Raw genomic sequence first — 18,443 nt, forward strand, 5'->3', positions numbered from 1 at the left:
ATAATGAATCAATTAATAAATGCTTGAATGGTATCATTCTCTGCATTCACTAATAAACCATTCTGATTAATGTTTAAATGTACAGGAAAAAAGACTGAGTTGCTCACTAACTGAATTTAACATATGTTACCCATATATTTAATGAATATGACCTTTAGGTAATATAAGGAAAAGTATTCTTTTAAGACAGTATTAACTTGACCTATCTTTTAGAATGTTCAGTTTGGTTCACTCACATTGACATTAACCATTTTTGAAATTCAGGCATAACATCTACACATATAGATTTGACATTTGAGATGAACTTTTTTTTTCCCCAATTAAATTGTGGAAGAGAAAAACAATGACTCAGAGGAGAATGGACTGGCTGTAAGGGTGAAATGCTGTAATAATGTAGCTTAACGTGATTGAGAAAAGATGAGATATAATCCTGCTTTGTTAGTTCTTTCATGGAGAAATGACTCAGCACTGTTAAAGAACATGATGAGGTTACATAATTCTTTCATCACAAACTGTTGGGTTAATTGTGGTATATACAGAGCAGAGCTGATTCAGAAGACAATTGGTTATTGTGCTTTTCTACTTTATTTTTTAAATCAAATTAGTGCTTTAAAAGAGCACAGAAGCCTGGTTTTGTTGTGAAATCTTATGATGAAAAGCAAACTGAAAATAATTTTAAATATACCTGAGTTTGCAAATAGTCAGCAATTCTTGAAAGTCGTTTTTAAGTTCCTTCAACACCTCAAAGCCTGTTTATGTGTTTCATAAGTGATTAAAAAAAAAAAAAAAAGAAAGAAAGAAAAAAAACCTTAGTAGGACCAAACTTGTGAAAGTCTAACCCCTCTCTCTTTTTGGCCTCCTGAGAGTGGAACGTACATTGTACTTTTGTTTGGGGTGATAAATACACAAACAGTGTGTCAACTGGTGGAAAGCAGGCCAGTAGATTTCTGCAGATCACAGCATGCTCAGCTCTGCTTTGAGAACCAGGATCGATTTACTTTCATTGTTGTGACAGAATCTGAGAAAGAAGCTTTGTTTCATGAAGTGGGTCTCCTATTGCCATCATAAGAAAAGATATGTATGTTTTCCCTTAACTCCTGATTGGGGCAGAGGTATATGGAAGCCAGGCTGGTGGCTTCATGACTGGTATGACCTCTGATCACCTGGTTTGCTACAAATTTTTTTTTATCTTCTGCTGCTTTTCCTGTGACAGATCAAAGAACCGTGTTTGTTTTCCCACTCTTCACATCCTCAATTTCCATGGACACAGGAATGCAGCAGAGTTAAAGCCAGAATTAGAGTGATCATTGAACACTGATTTGAATATAAAATCTATGGCTATTTGAAAGGGAAACCTTCAAGGGTCCATGTAATAAATCCCTCGGGATTTAAGAGAGATGAACTGTACCTAATTGCATCTGACATGACTAAAACACACGGATCTCTGTGAAGAGTGAGGACAGAGCTCCCAAATCCTCTCCTCACACTATTCAAGGTTCAGAATAGTTCATGCATTTAGCTAATCTACAGCTGTGTTGTCAAACTTCTCTCAGCCACATTCAGCCTCCCTCCAATGGCCAATGATGAGAAGCCAAAATTAATAAGTTTAATTTTCAGAGATTTTTAAAAAACACACTGGAAAGAGCTGATGGAACTATCCTACTGATGTTTTGGAATCCCAGGCATTATTTTGTGTCTGAACTCGGCCTCAGGAAGCAAATAATAGCTCCCACCATAACAGGGATAGGTTTGCTGGGCTAGAGTAGCCTCCTGTTGCTGGGAGCTACTGCCACCCAGCATGGGCAGCTGCAATTACAGTGCCCTGTTCCTGCCTGTGTGGTCCTGGAGGATTGGAAAGCTATATGACTCCTTAGGACCTTTGTCACAAGTCTGTGTAATGCCTGTGTGTGAGTTCTTGCAAGTAAATCCCCCAGCTAGGGCCTAGATGAACTGCCCTGAGCAGGGAAGGGGCAGCACACATTGCTTCTTTATCAGGAGTGAGAGAGTACGTACGTAACAGAAAGGAACATATTAACTCATGCTTAGCCCTTGTCAGTGAAACCTTCTCCCACTCTCCTGCTGGAGTTGTAGATCCATAAGCTTTGGTGCCAGTCAGCCTGGGTGCTTTATAAATTTCCTTCTCATGGCTTTGACTACACAAGATATCAAGCACTGTAACTCTAAGCTCTGAGTTCTAAGATCTACTGCTTCTGTTAGCTTAAAGCTTAAGAACTCAGCTAGAACAAGCCTTGGTCTCTAGGTCTAAGAGACTAAAGTAAAAGCTGGTGAATCTTCTCACTGACAAGGGCACTTAAACTCCCTGTGGCTCAGTCTCCTCATTTATAAAATGAGACTCACTGTTCCTATCTCAGAGGTTTATTGCTGGGAATTGAATGAAGTAATCCATAAATTTCCTGGGCTGGCACCCCACACATAGCCTCTTAAGGAAGAGTCAGGGATAGCTTTCATGCTCTTCAGTTTGGGAAACCAGGCAGTGAGAAGACAGGTCATATTTTAACTTGGTTTCTGTGCTGACAGGCTTTGGAATGGCTTTAAGCTTGTTCATACTCTGGAGTGACATTATTAGCACACTGGCCTACATCTTGAGTTTGAGAGGCACAGAACATTCTTTAAGAATTCTAGCTGAGAACTATCTGGCCCACATTTTTCTGGGGCCAGGGCCCTATAAGTCTAAGTCAATGAAGGAATTGAAGGAAGCTTTCAGGAATTCTGATCCACTTTGGTCTCCATTGCTTAGTTTGCCTCTTCACTGGCTGGTCTCCATCTATAATCTAAGGAGTAGACTTATATTTCTATAGTGCTTATATATGCCAGGCTTTACATGTGTTAACTCATTTAACCTTCGTAACAATTCTAAAAGGCAAGTACTCTTGTTATCTCTGTTTATAGAAGAGAAAAATGAGACAAAGAAATATTAAATTGTTTTCCCAAAGCCCTAGAAAACCGCATTGTTTCTGAGTGGCAAGATCAGGATTCAAGCTCAGGCAGCCTTGCTCCTTCCTGGGCCCACAGGCTTAGAAATTATGCAGTATTGTCAGAGGTATGTCTTGCTTCTGGTTTTGACTTACCTTTCAGACTTAATATGTTAGGCACTCTTTAAATACGTGATACATGAATGAATGATGCTTTCATAACTCTCTGAGTCACTATGCTCTCATTGAAGGTTTCTTCCACATTTTATCTTGCCAATGTTTGGAATTTTCACTTTTTTATTTTACTAGGTGTGTCTGTCTTTATATATGTCATCTCCCAAGTGAATGTAAAAGATAATTTCCTGAAAGGAATAATCGTGTTTTATGCCTGTTATATAACCTCAAGAATAGCTGAATATTTATTTTATGACACCTGGAACCCCTAAGACAACTTTCTAAATAGATTGGAAATGTGGGGGTGTTGAGAGATATAAGATTTACTCCCCTCCCCAATCCCTTTCTTTGCTCCCTTCTACAAAATGCAGTTTAGTTAAATAGTTTGAAGATTAAAAGACAATATGGCAAACCATTTAAAGTTAAAATAGATGTATAAAATCATCCTGAAGAAGCAGAAAAGCATTCAGATTGTTAAATAGAACAGATCAAAGTATTAGGGCAATGATTTCGGGTCACTAAAGGAAATATTTTGGATTGCATCATCTCGATTTTCATAAGAAAAATAGCATGTAAATTCCTCTCTGAAGATAAAATTGCTCTTGGAGCTATATTCAAATAAGAATTATGTGCATCTTATGTAACTGACATGGGAAACAATACTGTTAACCAATATATTACAGAAGACACCAAAATGCCCTCTTTAATAGGCCATAAAAGTGGTGAAAATGGCCACATTTTTGTGATGAGATGTTTGGAATTCATTTGCCTTCATAAAACAGAGGCCCCACCATATTCTGAGTCATGGTTAATGATGGCAATACTGCTTCTCTTTCCTTTGAACTGCTTACCTATTCATTGACCTAACATGTTTTAAATATCACAAAGGAATCACCCTCGATTATGTCTTTGGGTAGAAAAATCTGCAACAACCCATTTCCTAAAAAGACTGTAATTACATTTAAGAAATTCTAGTTAATTAATAGCCTGATTGGGTAATTCTAAGTTAGATTCATGAAAAACAAAGAGACATACCTAACCTTTCTTAAGCTTCAGGGCACATATATAATTTGAACATTATGTCTACAATGAGGGTGTGTTTTCTTCCTTTTCAATGAGGAGGGTAATTAGGATGATAATAGAAATAATACTTGAGTTTATAGAGTCCTGGCCTGAGGATTTTCAAGGTGGTTCCTGGCTCTGTGGTAAGCATGTCAGACTGACGTCAGTTTGTAGAAGTCACTGAGTTTTTCATTTCTTTTTCCCTCTGGGCTTCCTCTTTTTCTAATAAAACTACTTTAATCCCATCCACATTCCAGCTCAGAATTCCAGATGCTTAAAATGGACAGCTTATATCCAAGTAACTAAAAAAAAAAAAAAAAAAAAGTTGTTCAAATAAAAGCAAAGAGTTGCTCTCCTTTCCCATCTGGCTGCATTTGTCACATACATGTACTGGCTCCTGACATGAAGCTCTGATATTGATCTGGAATCTTATTGATCTCCAACTTAATATAGGGATGGTGTCTACCAATAACTTAGGCAGTTCCCGAGGCACTCACTTAATCTTCTGTTCATTTACAAAAGGAAAAGAATGCCTTTACTAGAGTAACTATTAAAGGTTCCAGTATGCCCTACCCCAAGCTGAACTTTGGAATCTGATGAAATATTTTTAAAACAAGCCTTTGGTTTTGCTATATTAATTTGTGATTGGATTTCCTCCAGTGATTCAAACAAAAAGAAAGTGTGATTCTAAAGTATTTGATATATATGGTTTCCTCGCTCAATAATTTGGATCAGGATTAACTTCTTCTAGATCATCCCAAAGTACTAGTGTACCCCATACGAGGGGGCACTCTACTTACCTGTCCCATCCCAATAAGTGGGAATAATTGAGGACCACAATTGCTTAACACTGTGTGGTTCCACACAGAAAAATCATGACAGTTTTTCTTCTCATTACCTCTCTCTCATTTCTCTGGTTATTTATGACTATATAACAAAACGCCTTAGAAGTCACTGGCTTAAAACAATGACAATTATTTATTTTGCTCGTGAATTTGCAGTTTGGTCAGGGTTCTGCAGGAAAGGCTTGTACCTGCTCCACACAGTGTCAGCTCATGGGACTCAGCTGGGTTGTAGGATCCACCTCCAAAAGTGTCACTAACATGGTTGACAAGTTGGTGCTGGCTGTTGCCTGGGAGCTCAATTAAGTCTACCTTCTGGGGACCTTTGTTCCTTAGGTCTAAGATACTGGAATTGGAAGCTGCCAGTCTCATTCATTTTGATACAGCATCATTTCTGCCATATTGGCCAAAGATGTCACAAATTCTGCCCAGATTTAAGGGGAGGGGGCATAGAACCCTACCTATCATTGGGAGGAATATCAAAGAATTTGACCATCTTTATATTACCATACTCTTTAATTGGTACACAGTTGCCCAGCTAAAAACTTAAGCATCATAGCCTTTGGCCCTTTCTTCCATTTTACTTATCCTCCCATCCATCACCCACCCTAGAAATACATATAATTTATTTAAAATACATATAATTTATTTAATATAATTTATAATTTTATAACATAATCATATATATTTTATATATATATATATATATATATATATATGTGTGTGTGTGTGTATATATATATATATATATATAAACTTCTAATTGTCTCTAAAATATTTCCATGTCTCTTGAGTGTCATCACCACTTCTCTGGTACACACAACATCTCTTACCTTCCTCCTAACTGGTCTCCCTGCCTCCGCCCTTGTTCCTATCCAATCCAGTTATGGTGACTTTGTTTTTAATCACAAATCACATCACTCCTCTGATTAAAATTCCTTAAACATCCTCCATTGCTCTTAAGGTAAAGAACAAAATATTTTGCATGGCTCCCAAAGCCCCCCATGATCCGGCCCCTGCCTTCTTCTCTAGCCACTCCTCTCCATCTCTTGCTAAACCTTTGGCATTTAGGCTTCAGCTTTGACAAAGTTTTGATGTTCTTCAGATTCTTTTGCTTCCTCTTACCTCTGAGATTTGTGTAAACTGGTCCCTTTCTTTGAGATGCTCTTTTCTGCCTACTTTCTTCTCACTGCCCCCATTCTCTCTTTCAGGATAATGCCATCTCATTCTTCAGATTTCAACTTAATTTTCAATTAGTCACTTCCTCCGGAAAGTATTTTATAGCACTTCATTCATTTATTCAGTCACAAAATATTGATTGAGTACCTGCAATATGCTAGGCACTATTTAGTCCCTGGGGATACCACCGTGAGCTGAATAAACAAAAGTCCCTTCTGTCATGGAATTTTTACACTTCTAGTGGAAAAGTAAAGCAATAAACAAAAAAACATACAGTAGTGATAAATGCTAATCAGAAAAGGATGAAGTAGGATGAGCAATATAAATTGTTAGTGTGGGGATGTTGAAATTTAGGCACAGTGACCAAGGCAGTTCTTACTGGGAAGATGTTATTTGATCAGGACTTGAATAAAGTAAGGGGGCTACTTATGAGGCTGTCTGGGAGAGTATCTCAGACAGAAGGAACAGCAGTGCAAAGACCCTGAGAAATTATGCATTCCTGTGTTTAAGGAATGTCAAGGTGCCAGAGTGGCTGGACTAAACTAGGGGGAAGGCAGAAGAAGAGACGATGAGGTGAGGTCAGAAAGATGATGGTGGTGGGGGTGGGTGGGGAATCACAGAAAGCCTTGTAGGTCACTGTAATGGCTTGGGCTTTTAGTCTAGGTAAAGTGGGAGACATTGGTATGATTTGAGAAGAACAACTGCTCTGATTTATGTTTAAAAGGGATCACCTTTCTACCCCAAATCCTGGATAGGGCCCCCTCCCACATTACCGCATACTTCCATCACACAATCTTTTACCTGTGCTGTAAATGTTTTATATACATTCCTAGTATCTAAGTTTTGTGAAGGGATATACTCTGTCCAACTTGTTAAAAGTTTATTCCCACTACCCAATCCAATGCCTAGGAATCACAGGTTCTTAATATGCTTGATTTCAATGAAATAATGAGCAAATGAATGTCATCATCCATGCTAATCTTTAATTCTTTTATTTTTTGAAGAATCTTTAATTCTTCAAATTGGTAGTATTAAACCCCAGTTTATAAGAGAGGAAATGAAATAAGGGTAGGAAGTGATAAAGATAGAAAAGGAGAGAAATGAAATTCCTTACAGCAAGCATGTCAGCCTTCTTTCAGCAAAGAAATCCACATTCTCATTTCTACCCTGAGGTCTCCAGTGATTCGTCAGACGTAGAGATGTCCATTTACTTCTCTGAAAAGAAATAGTCACAATGGATGTTTTTTGACTTTTAGTAGGGGAGGGGAAGTACTTCAGTTTGGGGACCATTATGAAGATAACAAAGCAAAATAGCATATTATAAAAATTAATTTCCACCCGCCCTGTAAAAAAATAAATGAAAATTTCATTTCCACCTGAATGCATGTGTGCATACATATGTGCATATATATGTGTGTACGAAGACTTCATTACCAGCCTGCATGTGTTTATTCGTGTCTACTATATGCCTAGCACTAGGGTTGGAGGGGTCCTTGCCCTGAATGGAGAGGTTACACAGTTTCTGAACAGTGTAGTGAGTGATATAGTGGGTAAATAAATATCTGTTCTAGGAAGTAAAAAGAACAGAATAAATTGGGTGGGAAGGTACGCTAATACCCATCGTATGATTAGCATTTGTTGAATACCAGCAGAAACAATTACTTACTGACCAAAATGATAATTTTCTTGTTTTGTATAATGGGTAAGATTGGAAAGGGGCACCAATCTTGAGAATCACCATTTGACTAGTCTCATGAAGTCACAAAATAGTCAAACTGGAAAAAACAAAACGGAAAAAAATCCTGTAGTTAGCTCTTTAGTTTAAGATGTAAAGAGAATGAGGCCCAAAGAGACTGAAGTCTAGTCAAAAAAATCACATATAGGAAGAACAAAGAGGAAAACCAGGCATCTGAGCCTCAGACTAGTCAAATGGCTACATTTTGTTGCCTAAATCAAAAAGAGAATGACAATCTTCTTCACAGGAGTACCTTGGGGATAGTTAGAGGATGGTCTCTGTACCCATAAGCCCCTGCCTTTATTTGTTGGTTTCTTCTCATTTACTCAGTCTAGACATGCTGTTGTCCGACTTCGAACCTGAGTGCACTGTAATGGCTTCCTGCTGTCAGCTGCACTTCCTCATTCAGTGCACTGAGACTGATAAAGGAGGCTGCAGAGTGAGCCTTACCACATGAGCTGAGTCTGCCATGGTTTCCTGTCTTCTTTTCTCCTCCTGCTGCAAGCTGCTGAGGGACAGGAAATGGAGGTGTTGGATGTCTGGGCTTACTGGGCTTATCTGCACTCCATCCAGCTTGCCAGACTATGGGGAGACCTGGCATGCCACTTCAGGTCCAGAAAGGAAAAGAGAGCTCCAGTCAGATGCATATGCCTCTCTAAATCTCTGTTTAGTTCCAGAACTGTTGTTTACTTTTTGAAATTTTACCATCTTTCCATGTGGATTGACCCAGAAAGCAAGAGCCAGTGATGTCCCTCTGCTTTAACTGTATGGCAAGAGGGACATGCAACCAAATTAGACAAAATTAATTTCAGGCGCACATCCTGATTCGGAAAAGCATTTGCACAATTGCACAGTGTCAGCACGAGTCACTTATCCTGAACGGCTTTATTGTTGTGACTCTGATTTGAAGTCTCCACACTTGCTGTGCATGATAAGCTTGAACCATGTTTTACCCTGAAGTTTTAAAGAATGGTAATTTAAAACATCTATAACAAAACAATCTATGAGTAAATGAAATCTTCCTAAATTAGATGCCCCTTCCAGCAGCACAATGAGTAATTCTTTCCAATATGATAACATTGAAGGGCTCAGGGAGTCTCTTTATTAAATAATAATCCTCCTTCATATAGGATTTTGCATGATTCTTGGGGGCAAAAAGCTATTTACCTACTTAATTTTGAACAAAAAGCACTACTTCTCTGCTTTGATATTATTATTCCTGTATGAGTGCCTGTGTAAACGGTGATGGCTTTATATCACTTTGTATGCTGGATATTTTTCCACATACAGCAATATGAATAAAAACAAGTTCTGTGGAACTTTATGAATTATAACTAAGACTAAAGGCACAGACCACCCGCTTCCATGTCACGTTCCTCATGATATTTTATTTATTTGTGTGATAAATGTTTATCCAGTGTCTCTTGTAGGCACTGTGGATGACAACTGAGTGGAAAAATGCAGAGAAAGATCCTTGCCCTCATAAAGCTTATATTTTAGTAGGAGATTAGGGGTATACAATTAGAAATTACTATAAATATTTGCATAATGTAGATTATATAGCATGCTTGAAACTAATTAAAGTTTTGAATAGAGAAAACAGTAGAGCAGATTAAGGAGGAAGTAAGTGAACTGCAGTATTAAATAGAAAATAGAGGATCAGAAGAGTTCTTATTGAGGAAGAGAGATTTCAGCAAAGACTTGAAGGAGGTAAAGTTGTGAACCAAGCAGATAATCTGGGGAAAGGTCATTCTGGGCATAGGGATCAGCTAAAGCCAGGACCTTAAGGAGGTAACTACTTAGGAGTAGCTTGTGAAATCCCTGGAGATCTTGTGGATAAAGTCAAGGGAGCAAAACAAAGAATTTAAAGAAATAAGGTGGCTATTTAAGGTCTGAGTAGGCGGCATGAGCAGATTATGTAGGGCCTTGTAGACTACTGTAAAAGATCTGGGTTTAATTACAGATGAATTGGGAATCCATTGCAATTGTTTGAACAAAGGAGTTGCATGATTCAATTTAAGTTTCTGAACTATTAGTCTGACTAATCCTTTTGCCAGACTAATCTGTTTGAGGAGGATGGCATGGCAAGGATGGAAGCAGGAGGTTATTGCAGTAATCCAGAATAAATAGTGGTTGGCTCAATCAAGATGGCAGGTAGCAGTAGAAGGGGCAAAAGGTTTTGTACATATTTTGAAGACAGAGCCAGCAGAGAGAAGTTGACAATGACTTCAAGTGTTTTGATTTGAGCATCTAAAAGGATAAGCTCATATGGAAATGGCCATAAGAAGAACAGATTTTGAAATTTGGATCAGGAATTCAAGTATGGGTATGCCAAGTGTAAGAAGACTATTAAACATCCAACTGTAGGATGTACAGTCAGGCTACATGAGTCAGGAGATAGGTCTGGGCAGGAGATGGAATTTGAGAGTTGTTGGCCAGTAGGTGCTATTTAAAGTCTTGAGGATAGATAACACCAAGGGAGCCAAGGGAGTGAGTATAGACAGAAAAGAGGATGGAGGTTTGAGCCCTGGGGCATCCCACCATTATGAGGTCAGGGAGAAGTGCAGGAACTAGATAAAGAGGTTAAGAAGAAATGACCAGTGATACAGGAGGAAAACCAAGAGTGTGTAGTGTCCTGGCTGAAGACAGTATTTTGAGGAGAGAGTCCTCAAAAAGTATTTTGATAATGGTGTCAAATTTTGTTGAAAGTTAAAGTAAGCTGAGGACTGAGAATGACCACTGGATTTGGCAATGTAGAGTCCATGGGTGGATTGCTGTCAGCAATTTGAGTGATATGATGGAGATACAATCCTGATTGAACAGAGAAGGATTTTCTCCCTCCCTCACTCCCTCTTCTTCCTTTCTGCAGTGTTTTCATTTTCTCTTTTAACAAAAATTTTCTTTCATAAGCTAGGCTAAAACTTCAAATTCCTATATTTGTTGTCAGTACAATTTTAACGAATCCCTTTGGGAATTTTGTTTATAAACTCTTGGAAGATTTTCACTAATTTGGTCTGTCCCTAACATTTTAAAACTGGCATGGATTTTAATTATCCTCAGATCTCTTTTGTAAACAAAACAGCCAGGGCTACAGATTTTTAGAAAATCATTTTAGTTTAGGCCATTATGTTATACTTTCATACACTAAGTATGGGGAGAAAGTATTAGTAAGTTGTTTTATTACATCTTGGCAATTTAATATATATCACAGTTTCTTCTTAAAGTATACCCAGGGTTTAACTTGTCTGTTGTGTATGCATAGTTTCTCTAATAAGATAGTGAAGTTTTTAAAGACAACAACCAGACCTACATCTTTATATCTATAGTACCGGCCATGTCCTGCACATAGTAAGTATGCGATAAATATTTGTTGGTTTAATTTTCCGTGTTCACTTTGCCTGATCCTCCTCTCTTATACACAAGCCTCAGTTATGGAACAATAGTGATACAAAACCATCAGAAAGCAGTGCTTTTACTGCACGTAGAAGTTCTAGCCTTCAAAGACTTTACAGTCTTGTTAGAGAGAGAATACAGTTGTATGTGACAAGTTCAATAATAAGGAAAGAACGAGTATAAGGCAAAAATAAAGATGGGCTTGTGATTAGTAATCAAATGAAATCTGTAGATAATACATGTTTAAAAGGTTGAAACTCAAAAGAGTTCTGGGCTAGTAAGGGAAACATATACTCAGGAAGTTATGATTCAAATAGTCTTCTTTCCTCCCACCTCCCGCAATCAATAATACAACCAATTCATGTTTATAGAGCTATCAGTTAATATATTATGGACATTTTTCTTTACCTTTACAATTGTGTTAGACATCATATCCAATAGCTGCAGAATATTCTATTGTATGAATGCACTATAATCTATTCAACTATATCTGTGGATCGAATGTTTAGAGTGTTGTTTTCTCTTTGATATTATACACCGAAATAAGACGAAGAGCCTTGTAGCCATGCGTTTGTGTATATTTGATAGTACTTTCTTTTATTTTTTGACCACCTTCACCCATTTATAGGTATTCTTATATTACATTTCTTGATGTGGTATTGTAATGTCAAAGACAGATATACACAGAGCTTTTTTAAAATTCTGGTAAAACACACATCATAAAATTTACCATCTTAACCATTTTTATGTGTACATTTCGGTAGTGTTAAGTATATTCACATTGTGCAACAGATCTCTAGAACTTTTTCGTCTTGCAAAACTGCAACTCTATACCCATTAATCAACTCCCAATTTCTTCCTTCTCTCAGCCTCTGGCAACCGCAATTCTACTTTCTGTTTCTTTGAGTTGACTGCTTTAGAGCCCTCATATAAGTACAATCATACATTATCTGTCTTTTTGTGACTGGCTTATTTCACTTAGTGTCTTCAAGTTTCATCCATGTGGTAATATGTGACTAGATTTCCTTATTTTTAGGCTTAATGATATTCCATTGTGTGTATATACCATCTTTTCTTTACCCATTCATCCATCTATGAACACTTGGGTTGCTTCCACCTCCTGTCTATTGTGATTGACGCTGCCATGAACATGGCTGTGGAATACCTCTTCAGGATCATGCTTTATGTTCTTTTGGGTACATACCTAGGAGTAGTGAGATTTCTGGATCATATAGTAATTCTATTTTTAATTTTCTGAGGAATTTCCACACTGTTTTACATAGTGATTATACCTTTTTACATTCCCACTTACAATGCACAAAGGTTCCGTTTTCTCCACATCATTGCCAATACATTATTTTCAGTTTATATACATATGTACATATATATGTATATATATCAAACGTATATATGTATACATATATACGTTTGATATATATACATATACATCTATCTATCTATCTAGATAGATAGATAGATAGATAGATAGATAGATAGATAGATAGATAGATGTATATAGTGGCCATTCTAATGGGTATGACTTTCTTAGAGATTTTTAAAGCTCTCGTTTTTTTTCAGAATATTTGAATATGAAATTAACATGTCTTACCGACCTTTAATATTATACATTTTGTTTTGTCTTTGCTTATTTCACAAGGATAAGTTATGGTTATAAATTATAATTGAAAGTAACTTTAAATTATATTTATTTTATTTTTAATAAGATTTAATTGAATACAGGCTAGTTATATTTTTTCTGTTATGAATTATAAGTTTATAAGCTATCAACATTTTTCTATTGGGCTTCCTACACCCTATGTATAAGATTTATAAGAGTGATTAACGTATACATTATATTACACTTTTATCTCATTATCTTGGTCATCTCTGGCTGCTATAACAAAATACCTTAGATTGAGCGGCTTAAACACCAGGCATTTATTTCTTACAATTCTGGAAGCTGGGAATCGCAAGAACAAGATGTTGACAGGTTTGGTTTCTCATAAGGACCCTCTTCCTGGGTTGAAGACAGTACCTTCTTGCTGCGTCCTTCCTTGGCAGATGGAAGGAAAAGAGACCTCTGGTCTCTTACTCTTCTTATGAGGACAGTAATCCAATCAAGAGGACCAGACCTTCTCATCTAAACCTAATTACCTCCCAAAGGATCCACCTCCAAATACTATCACTTTGGGGGTCAGGGCTTCAACATATGGGAAGGCACAAACATAGCACTCCTATTTCTTACAAATATTCTCAGATTATCCTATGCATTTTAATTTTGCTTATTGTGATTTTTGCTTCTATACTACTGATAGAGTCAAATCTAACATGATTTTCATTCATGTTTACGTCTCCTTTTATCTGAAGAAAATCTATTGTCATGTAAGAGTTAAGTACTCATTTCTTTTCTCTGAGTGTTAATTTTTTTCTGTTAGTTTCAGGGATAGTGTTAATATTTTTATCAATCTAGTGCATCAGGGATTTATCAGTGATATTGGATTTAATATTTTCCCAGATAGATTTTTTATTTAAAAATATGATAATATACCAAATAGCAAATATTATAGAAAAAAGATGAAGTCCTTAACAAGGTTTAATCCTATTAACATTTTGCCATATTAGTTTCAGATCTCGTGTGTATGTAATATTACTAATTTAAGTTTGTATCTTTGCACCCATCCAGAAACCTATTCCCCTTCCTCCGCATAGGGACCGGAAATAAAAAAAATTGGCATGTAATCTCTTATCCATATTTTCATGTTTTTATTACATATAACGAGGTCCGAAAAATGAGTTCATGAACTCATCCTAGAAAAAGTGCTAAATACCTCCTTGTTGAATATCACTAGGGTCATCTTTGAATCCCTCCTTTTGGGAAGCTATGCACCAATACCAGTGCCTAGTCCACCCTTGAAAGCATTTTTGGAACTCTTTTTCTGGAATGGCCATCTGAGCTGTCGTCGTATTACCCTTGATATCCTGAACGTCCTCATAATGTCTTCCTTTCAATATTTCCTTTATTTTAAGGTAAAGAAAAAGGTCATTGTGGGCCAGATCAGATGAGTAGGGAGGGTGTTCCAATACAGTTATTTGTCAACTGGCTAAAAACTCCCCCACAGTGCTATGAATTGTTGGCAAAAAGTTCAGATCGTCTAACTTTTTCACACAGCCTTTTCAGCACTCCCAAGTAGTAAACTTGATGAACTATTCATCCAGTTGGTACAAATTCATAATGAGTAATCCCTCTGATATCAAAAAAGGTTAGCAACATCATTGCAACAAGTTCACGAACTTAATTATCGGACCTCATGTGTTGTACTAGATAATATGCTATTTTGGGAATGTTTAAGTTCACATAAAGAGTATTCTGTTATATCTCTCTGTAACCTGTTTATCCCCCACAATTTTTTTGGGGGGGTAATGTATTCAGGCTGACATGTATAAACCTACATTGTGCTTTTTAATTGCTAAATAGTCTTATAGTATATAAATATATAGTAATATGCTTATCCATTCTCTGATTGCTTGTCATTGTAAGTTGTTCCAAATTTTTTCTTTCAATTGTAAAGAATTGTGTTATGAACAATCTCATACATGTCTACTTGTGCACATGTGTGAGAGCTCCTCTAGGCTTTCACACCTAAATGTAGAATTCCTGAATTATATATACTGCACATTTTTATTTTACCTTGAAACTCTCAAATGGCTTTCCAAACTAGCTTTAAGAAAATTAACTAGTATCTCTAGGCCTCAGGAACTTCATCTAGGTAATATGGGAAACAATGACTACTTTACCAGGTTATCATGAGGGTTAAACGTGCCAATGTTTGTAGTGTCTATAAAAGTGCATGGTAAAGAACAAGTACCAAATAAAGGATGGTTGTATTATCTAGGACCTCTTCTGCTATAACATTTGTTACTATGTAATTGCTTTTGAGCAAGAAACTGATAGTCTCAAAGGGGTATTTAAGGATGTAATGGGAATTTATTGTTTTATTAGTGTATGAGCAACATTTAACCTCTTTCCACTTGAGGAGAATTCCCCATGGAATGTAGCTTTGTTGGGACACATATCCGTGTTTAACTACTATGGATGAGGTGACTCACATGTAAACCAGGGAGATGACAGAGAAAATGGAAGATAATAAATGGATGTAAAACATTTAAAAATATGCTGCTAAGCTACTGGTAAATGATTGATTGCAATCAAAAAAGGCAGGCTAGAGGATTGCAAGAGTTTAAATAAAATTAACAAGTTTAAGAAACTTGAAGTATAAAGATTCTATTAATACAAAATAGGATGGTGGAGTTTCTGAAGGTGGTTGGGGAAAAGAGGAGTCAGGTTTTAGATACGGAGATTTGAAAGAATACCCAGCTGCAGCTCAGGAAAATGGAAGGAGTTAAAACTAGATGAGAAAATATTCTGTGTGGGAACAATTTAAAGCTAAAGGCTGAGAAAAGAGGAAAGTCCTAAGGGTTTTGTGTTGGAAAAATACTGATAGTGGAGAGTAGGAGGAAATAGGACGAAATAGCAGGAGAAAAGGAGTCTACGTGGTTGCTTAGGTTTTTCCTTAATCTACATCCCTACAATTAGGTTTGGTGAGTTATAAGGCATGAATCACTGTTTTGCTGTGTAGTTCTAGACTGGGGGCTAAAGATTCTGGTAGTGTGTGAGCATCTGTGGAAGGGGTGGTCTAGAGTGCAAAATTTCCATGCAAGTGCCATGCAGTAAAAGTAAACATCCATATAGCAACGGTAAAGGAAAGGGGAATATAGGGGCAGATTGCTTTTGTGGACTAGGGACAAGGGGAATCATGGAGCTGAACAACAATACACATCAGCTTTACCAGAATCTTCAATCTTTTATCTTTTTTTTTAAAAAAAGAGAAACCTGAAGAATATAGACAAATGTTGCCATCTGTCAAATATGGCTAGTGATCCCCTTATTACTTTAGGTTAAATTCCTTTCTGTTTGAAATACTTTATAATTTATTTTTTAAACAAGGTTCAGAAAAATTAGGGTAAAAACCTTGGAAGATAAAAGAAGAGAGTTTTAAAATATTTTGAAATATTAAGTCAATTCCAAATAAATTTAAGCTTGGATATCACTATTTACCTTATATCTGTCTCTTTAACAAAAGTAATTGAAAATGAGTTAAGTCAAGTAGACCAATAACGTTTGGAAAGAAGAGGAATATGTTTGCTACTAATCTTTTAAAAAGGGGCATTTGTTTTGAATTGAGTTAGTCATATCATTACCTTTTCCCCGCCTTCTTCCAAAACTTCTAAATACAATTCTGAAAGGTTAGTAGATTTCTCCCGTTTTGTTTATTTGTTAGCCCCAGTTCATGAACTCAGACCTTCTCACTTCAACATTTTGCTTCCAAGCAACTTATTCTGATACTCTTATAGCCTAGGAACCAGACCCTCAGAAAGTTTTCCTTATATGCATTCAGCTGATGAGTTTCCACAAAAAAGCGACATTAAACATTGATTGTGTGAAGTGATTCTACCAGTTATTTAGCATTTGGTGCTTCCTGTAAATTGATGCAAACTTCATTAAAGAAAATGACAGATGGCATATGGCTGCAGGCAAAATGCCAGTCCACATGATGAATCCCACTGTGTTCTAGTCCAGCATAAAGTGTTTTTAATCGCCTTGAAAAAAATCTGTCGCATTGAAAAAAACCTGTCGCATTGATTTGTTTACAGTTACCAGGTAATTATAATTGTGTAGCTAGTTCCTTTTTAGGTAAAAATAAAAAATAAATGAATAAATAACTAAATAACCTGTGGAAACAGATAGGCATTTGGCTTGAGTTTGTACTGCAAGATGAGTCTGTATGACCCTTGAGGTTTTATGACCCTTCGCTGCGGTGATGAGGTCTCCACCTGCACGAGGTTACAGTAGACTGACCACACAGAGCCCCGCTTCACGTGCTCTTCCTGAGTCGTTTGGTACATTATTTTGAGAATTGGAAGACCTGGGGGTGCGAAAAGTGATTATGAGATTTTTCTTTGCTTGACAAGATGAGCGAGTCTGTCTGAGGCAGATGCATTTCTATGGACTGACTGCAGACAGGTTTCAATCCCAGTCGGATTGTGCTGCATTCCTTTTGAAGGTGGATGTCTAAGAAAATTGAATTTTAAGGGGATAATTACAGTCCTATCAAATTCTGAGGTTCACTTCATTATACGTTTTTTTAAAAAAGTTAAATCTCCCTTAATTAGTTTTTAAAATAATGTGCTTTTCTGGTCAATTTTACGTGCAGAATATGATCCTCCAAATATTTCTTTTTTTAATGTCCCCAAAAAGAGGTTCAGATATATAAGGAAACAAAAATGATTTTTGCTTATAGAAAGTAATACCAGATCCTAGTTTCAGCACCTGGAATTTACGTAGTAATTTTAGTGATTCACATCAGGCTTCTTTTCAAGCAACAGAAATTGCCTCTGGCTAGTTAAATGGAAGAATGTGGAAGGCTAATCACTGACTGGGCAAAAATGCAGGAGAACCAAGCCGAAATTTGGGTTCCCTAACAAGATAGTAAGACCCGTGATGTACTGTTCCTCGCTGTCGTAGTCTGGTTAGGACACTCTGCTGCTGGCTCCACCTCCACTGGACACTTGCTTCTGGCTGTTGCTGGTCTTTCTGCTCTGCCAAACATCATTTCTCAACTCTCCTCAACTCTTTCCACCATTCTCCGACACGGCCAAGTTCTAAGCAGAAATCGTTGATTGCCTGAGTTGAGGCCATGTGGCAATTCTCTGGTTCCCTGGTCCATTGGCTTTTTCCCACCAGAGCCCACACAGTGGAGGATCACTCCCAGGTAGGCAGGGAGTGCTATTGCTGGACATCCACAGAACAACAGAGGTGCAAGACCAGGAAAATTCTCTGTTAAATCATGACTTTTTTACTAGTTTATTTTTCTCTTTGTTTTTGAAGACCATAGACATATGAAGTAAATAAGGCTATTATCAATATCCCTAACCTCACCTGAGTGTCGATGTCACCTTTCTCCAGGATTTTTCCTATTATAGCAAAGGCACAATTATTATTGTTCCTGAACTGCCTGCCAGCCTCTCTTTTGTGTACACACTTCTGATATTTTCAAGTTTAGAAAA

General features: G+C 37.0%; 1 protein-coding gene across 2 annotated transcripts in view; it reads left to right on the plus strand.

Moving 5' to 3' along the window:
- MACROD2 (mono-ADP ribosylhydrolase 2) overlaps positions 1 to 18,443 on the plus strand; it is a 2,095,255-nt gene that overhangs the window by 896,104 nt on the left and 1,180,708 nt on the right. The gene's annotated exons all lie outside the window — the stretch shown is intronic.

The sequence above is a fragment of the Rhinolophus ferrumequinum genome, chromosome 23, assembly GCF_004115265.2.
Source record: "Rhinolophus ferrumequinum isolate MPI-CBG mRhiFer1 chromosome 23, mRhiFer1_v1.p, whole genome shotgun sequence".
Taxonomy (NCBI): domain Eukaryota; kingdom Metazoa; phylum Chordata; class Mammalia; order Chiroptera; family Rhinolophidae; genus Rhinolophus; species Rhinolophus ferrumequinum.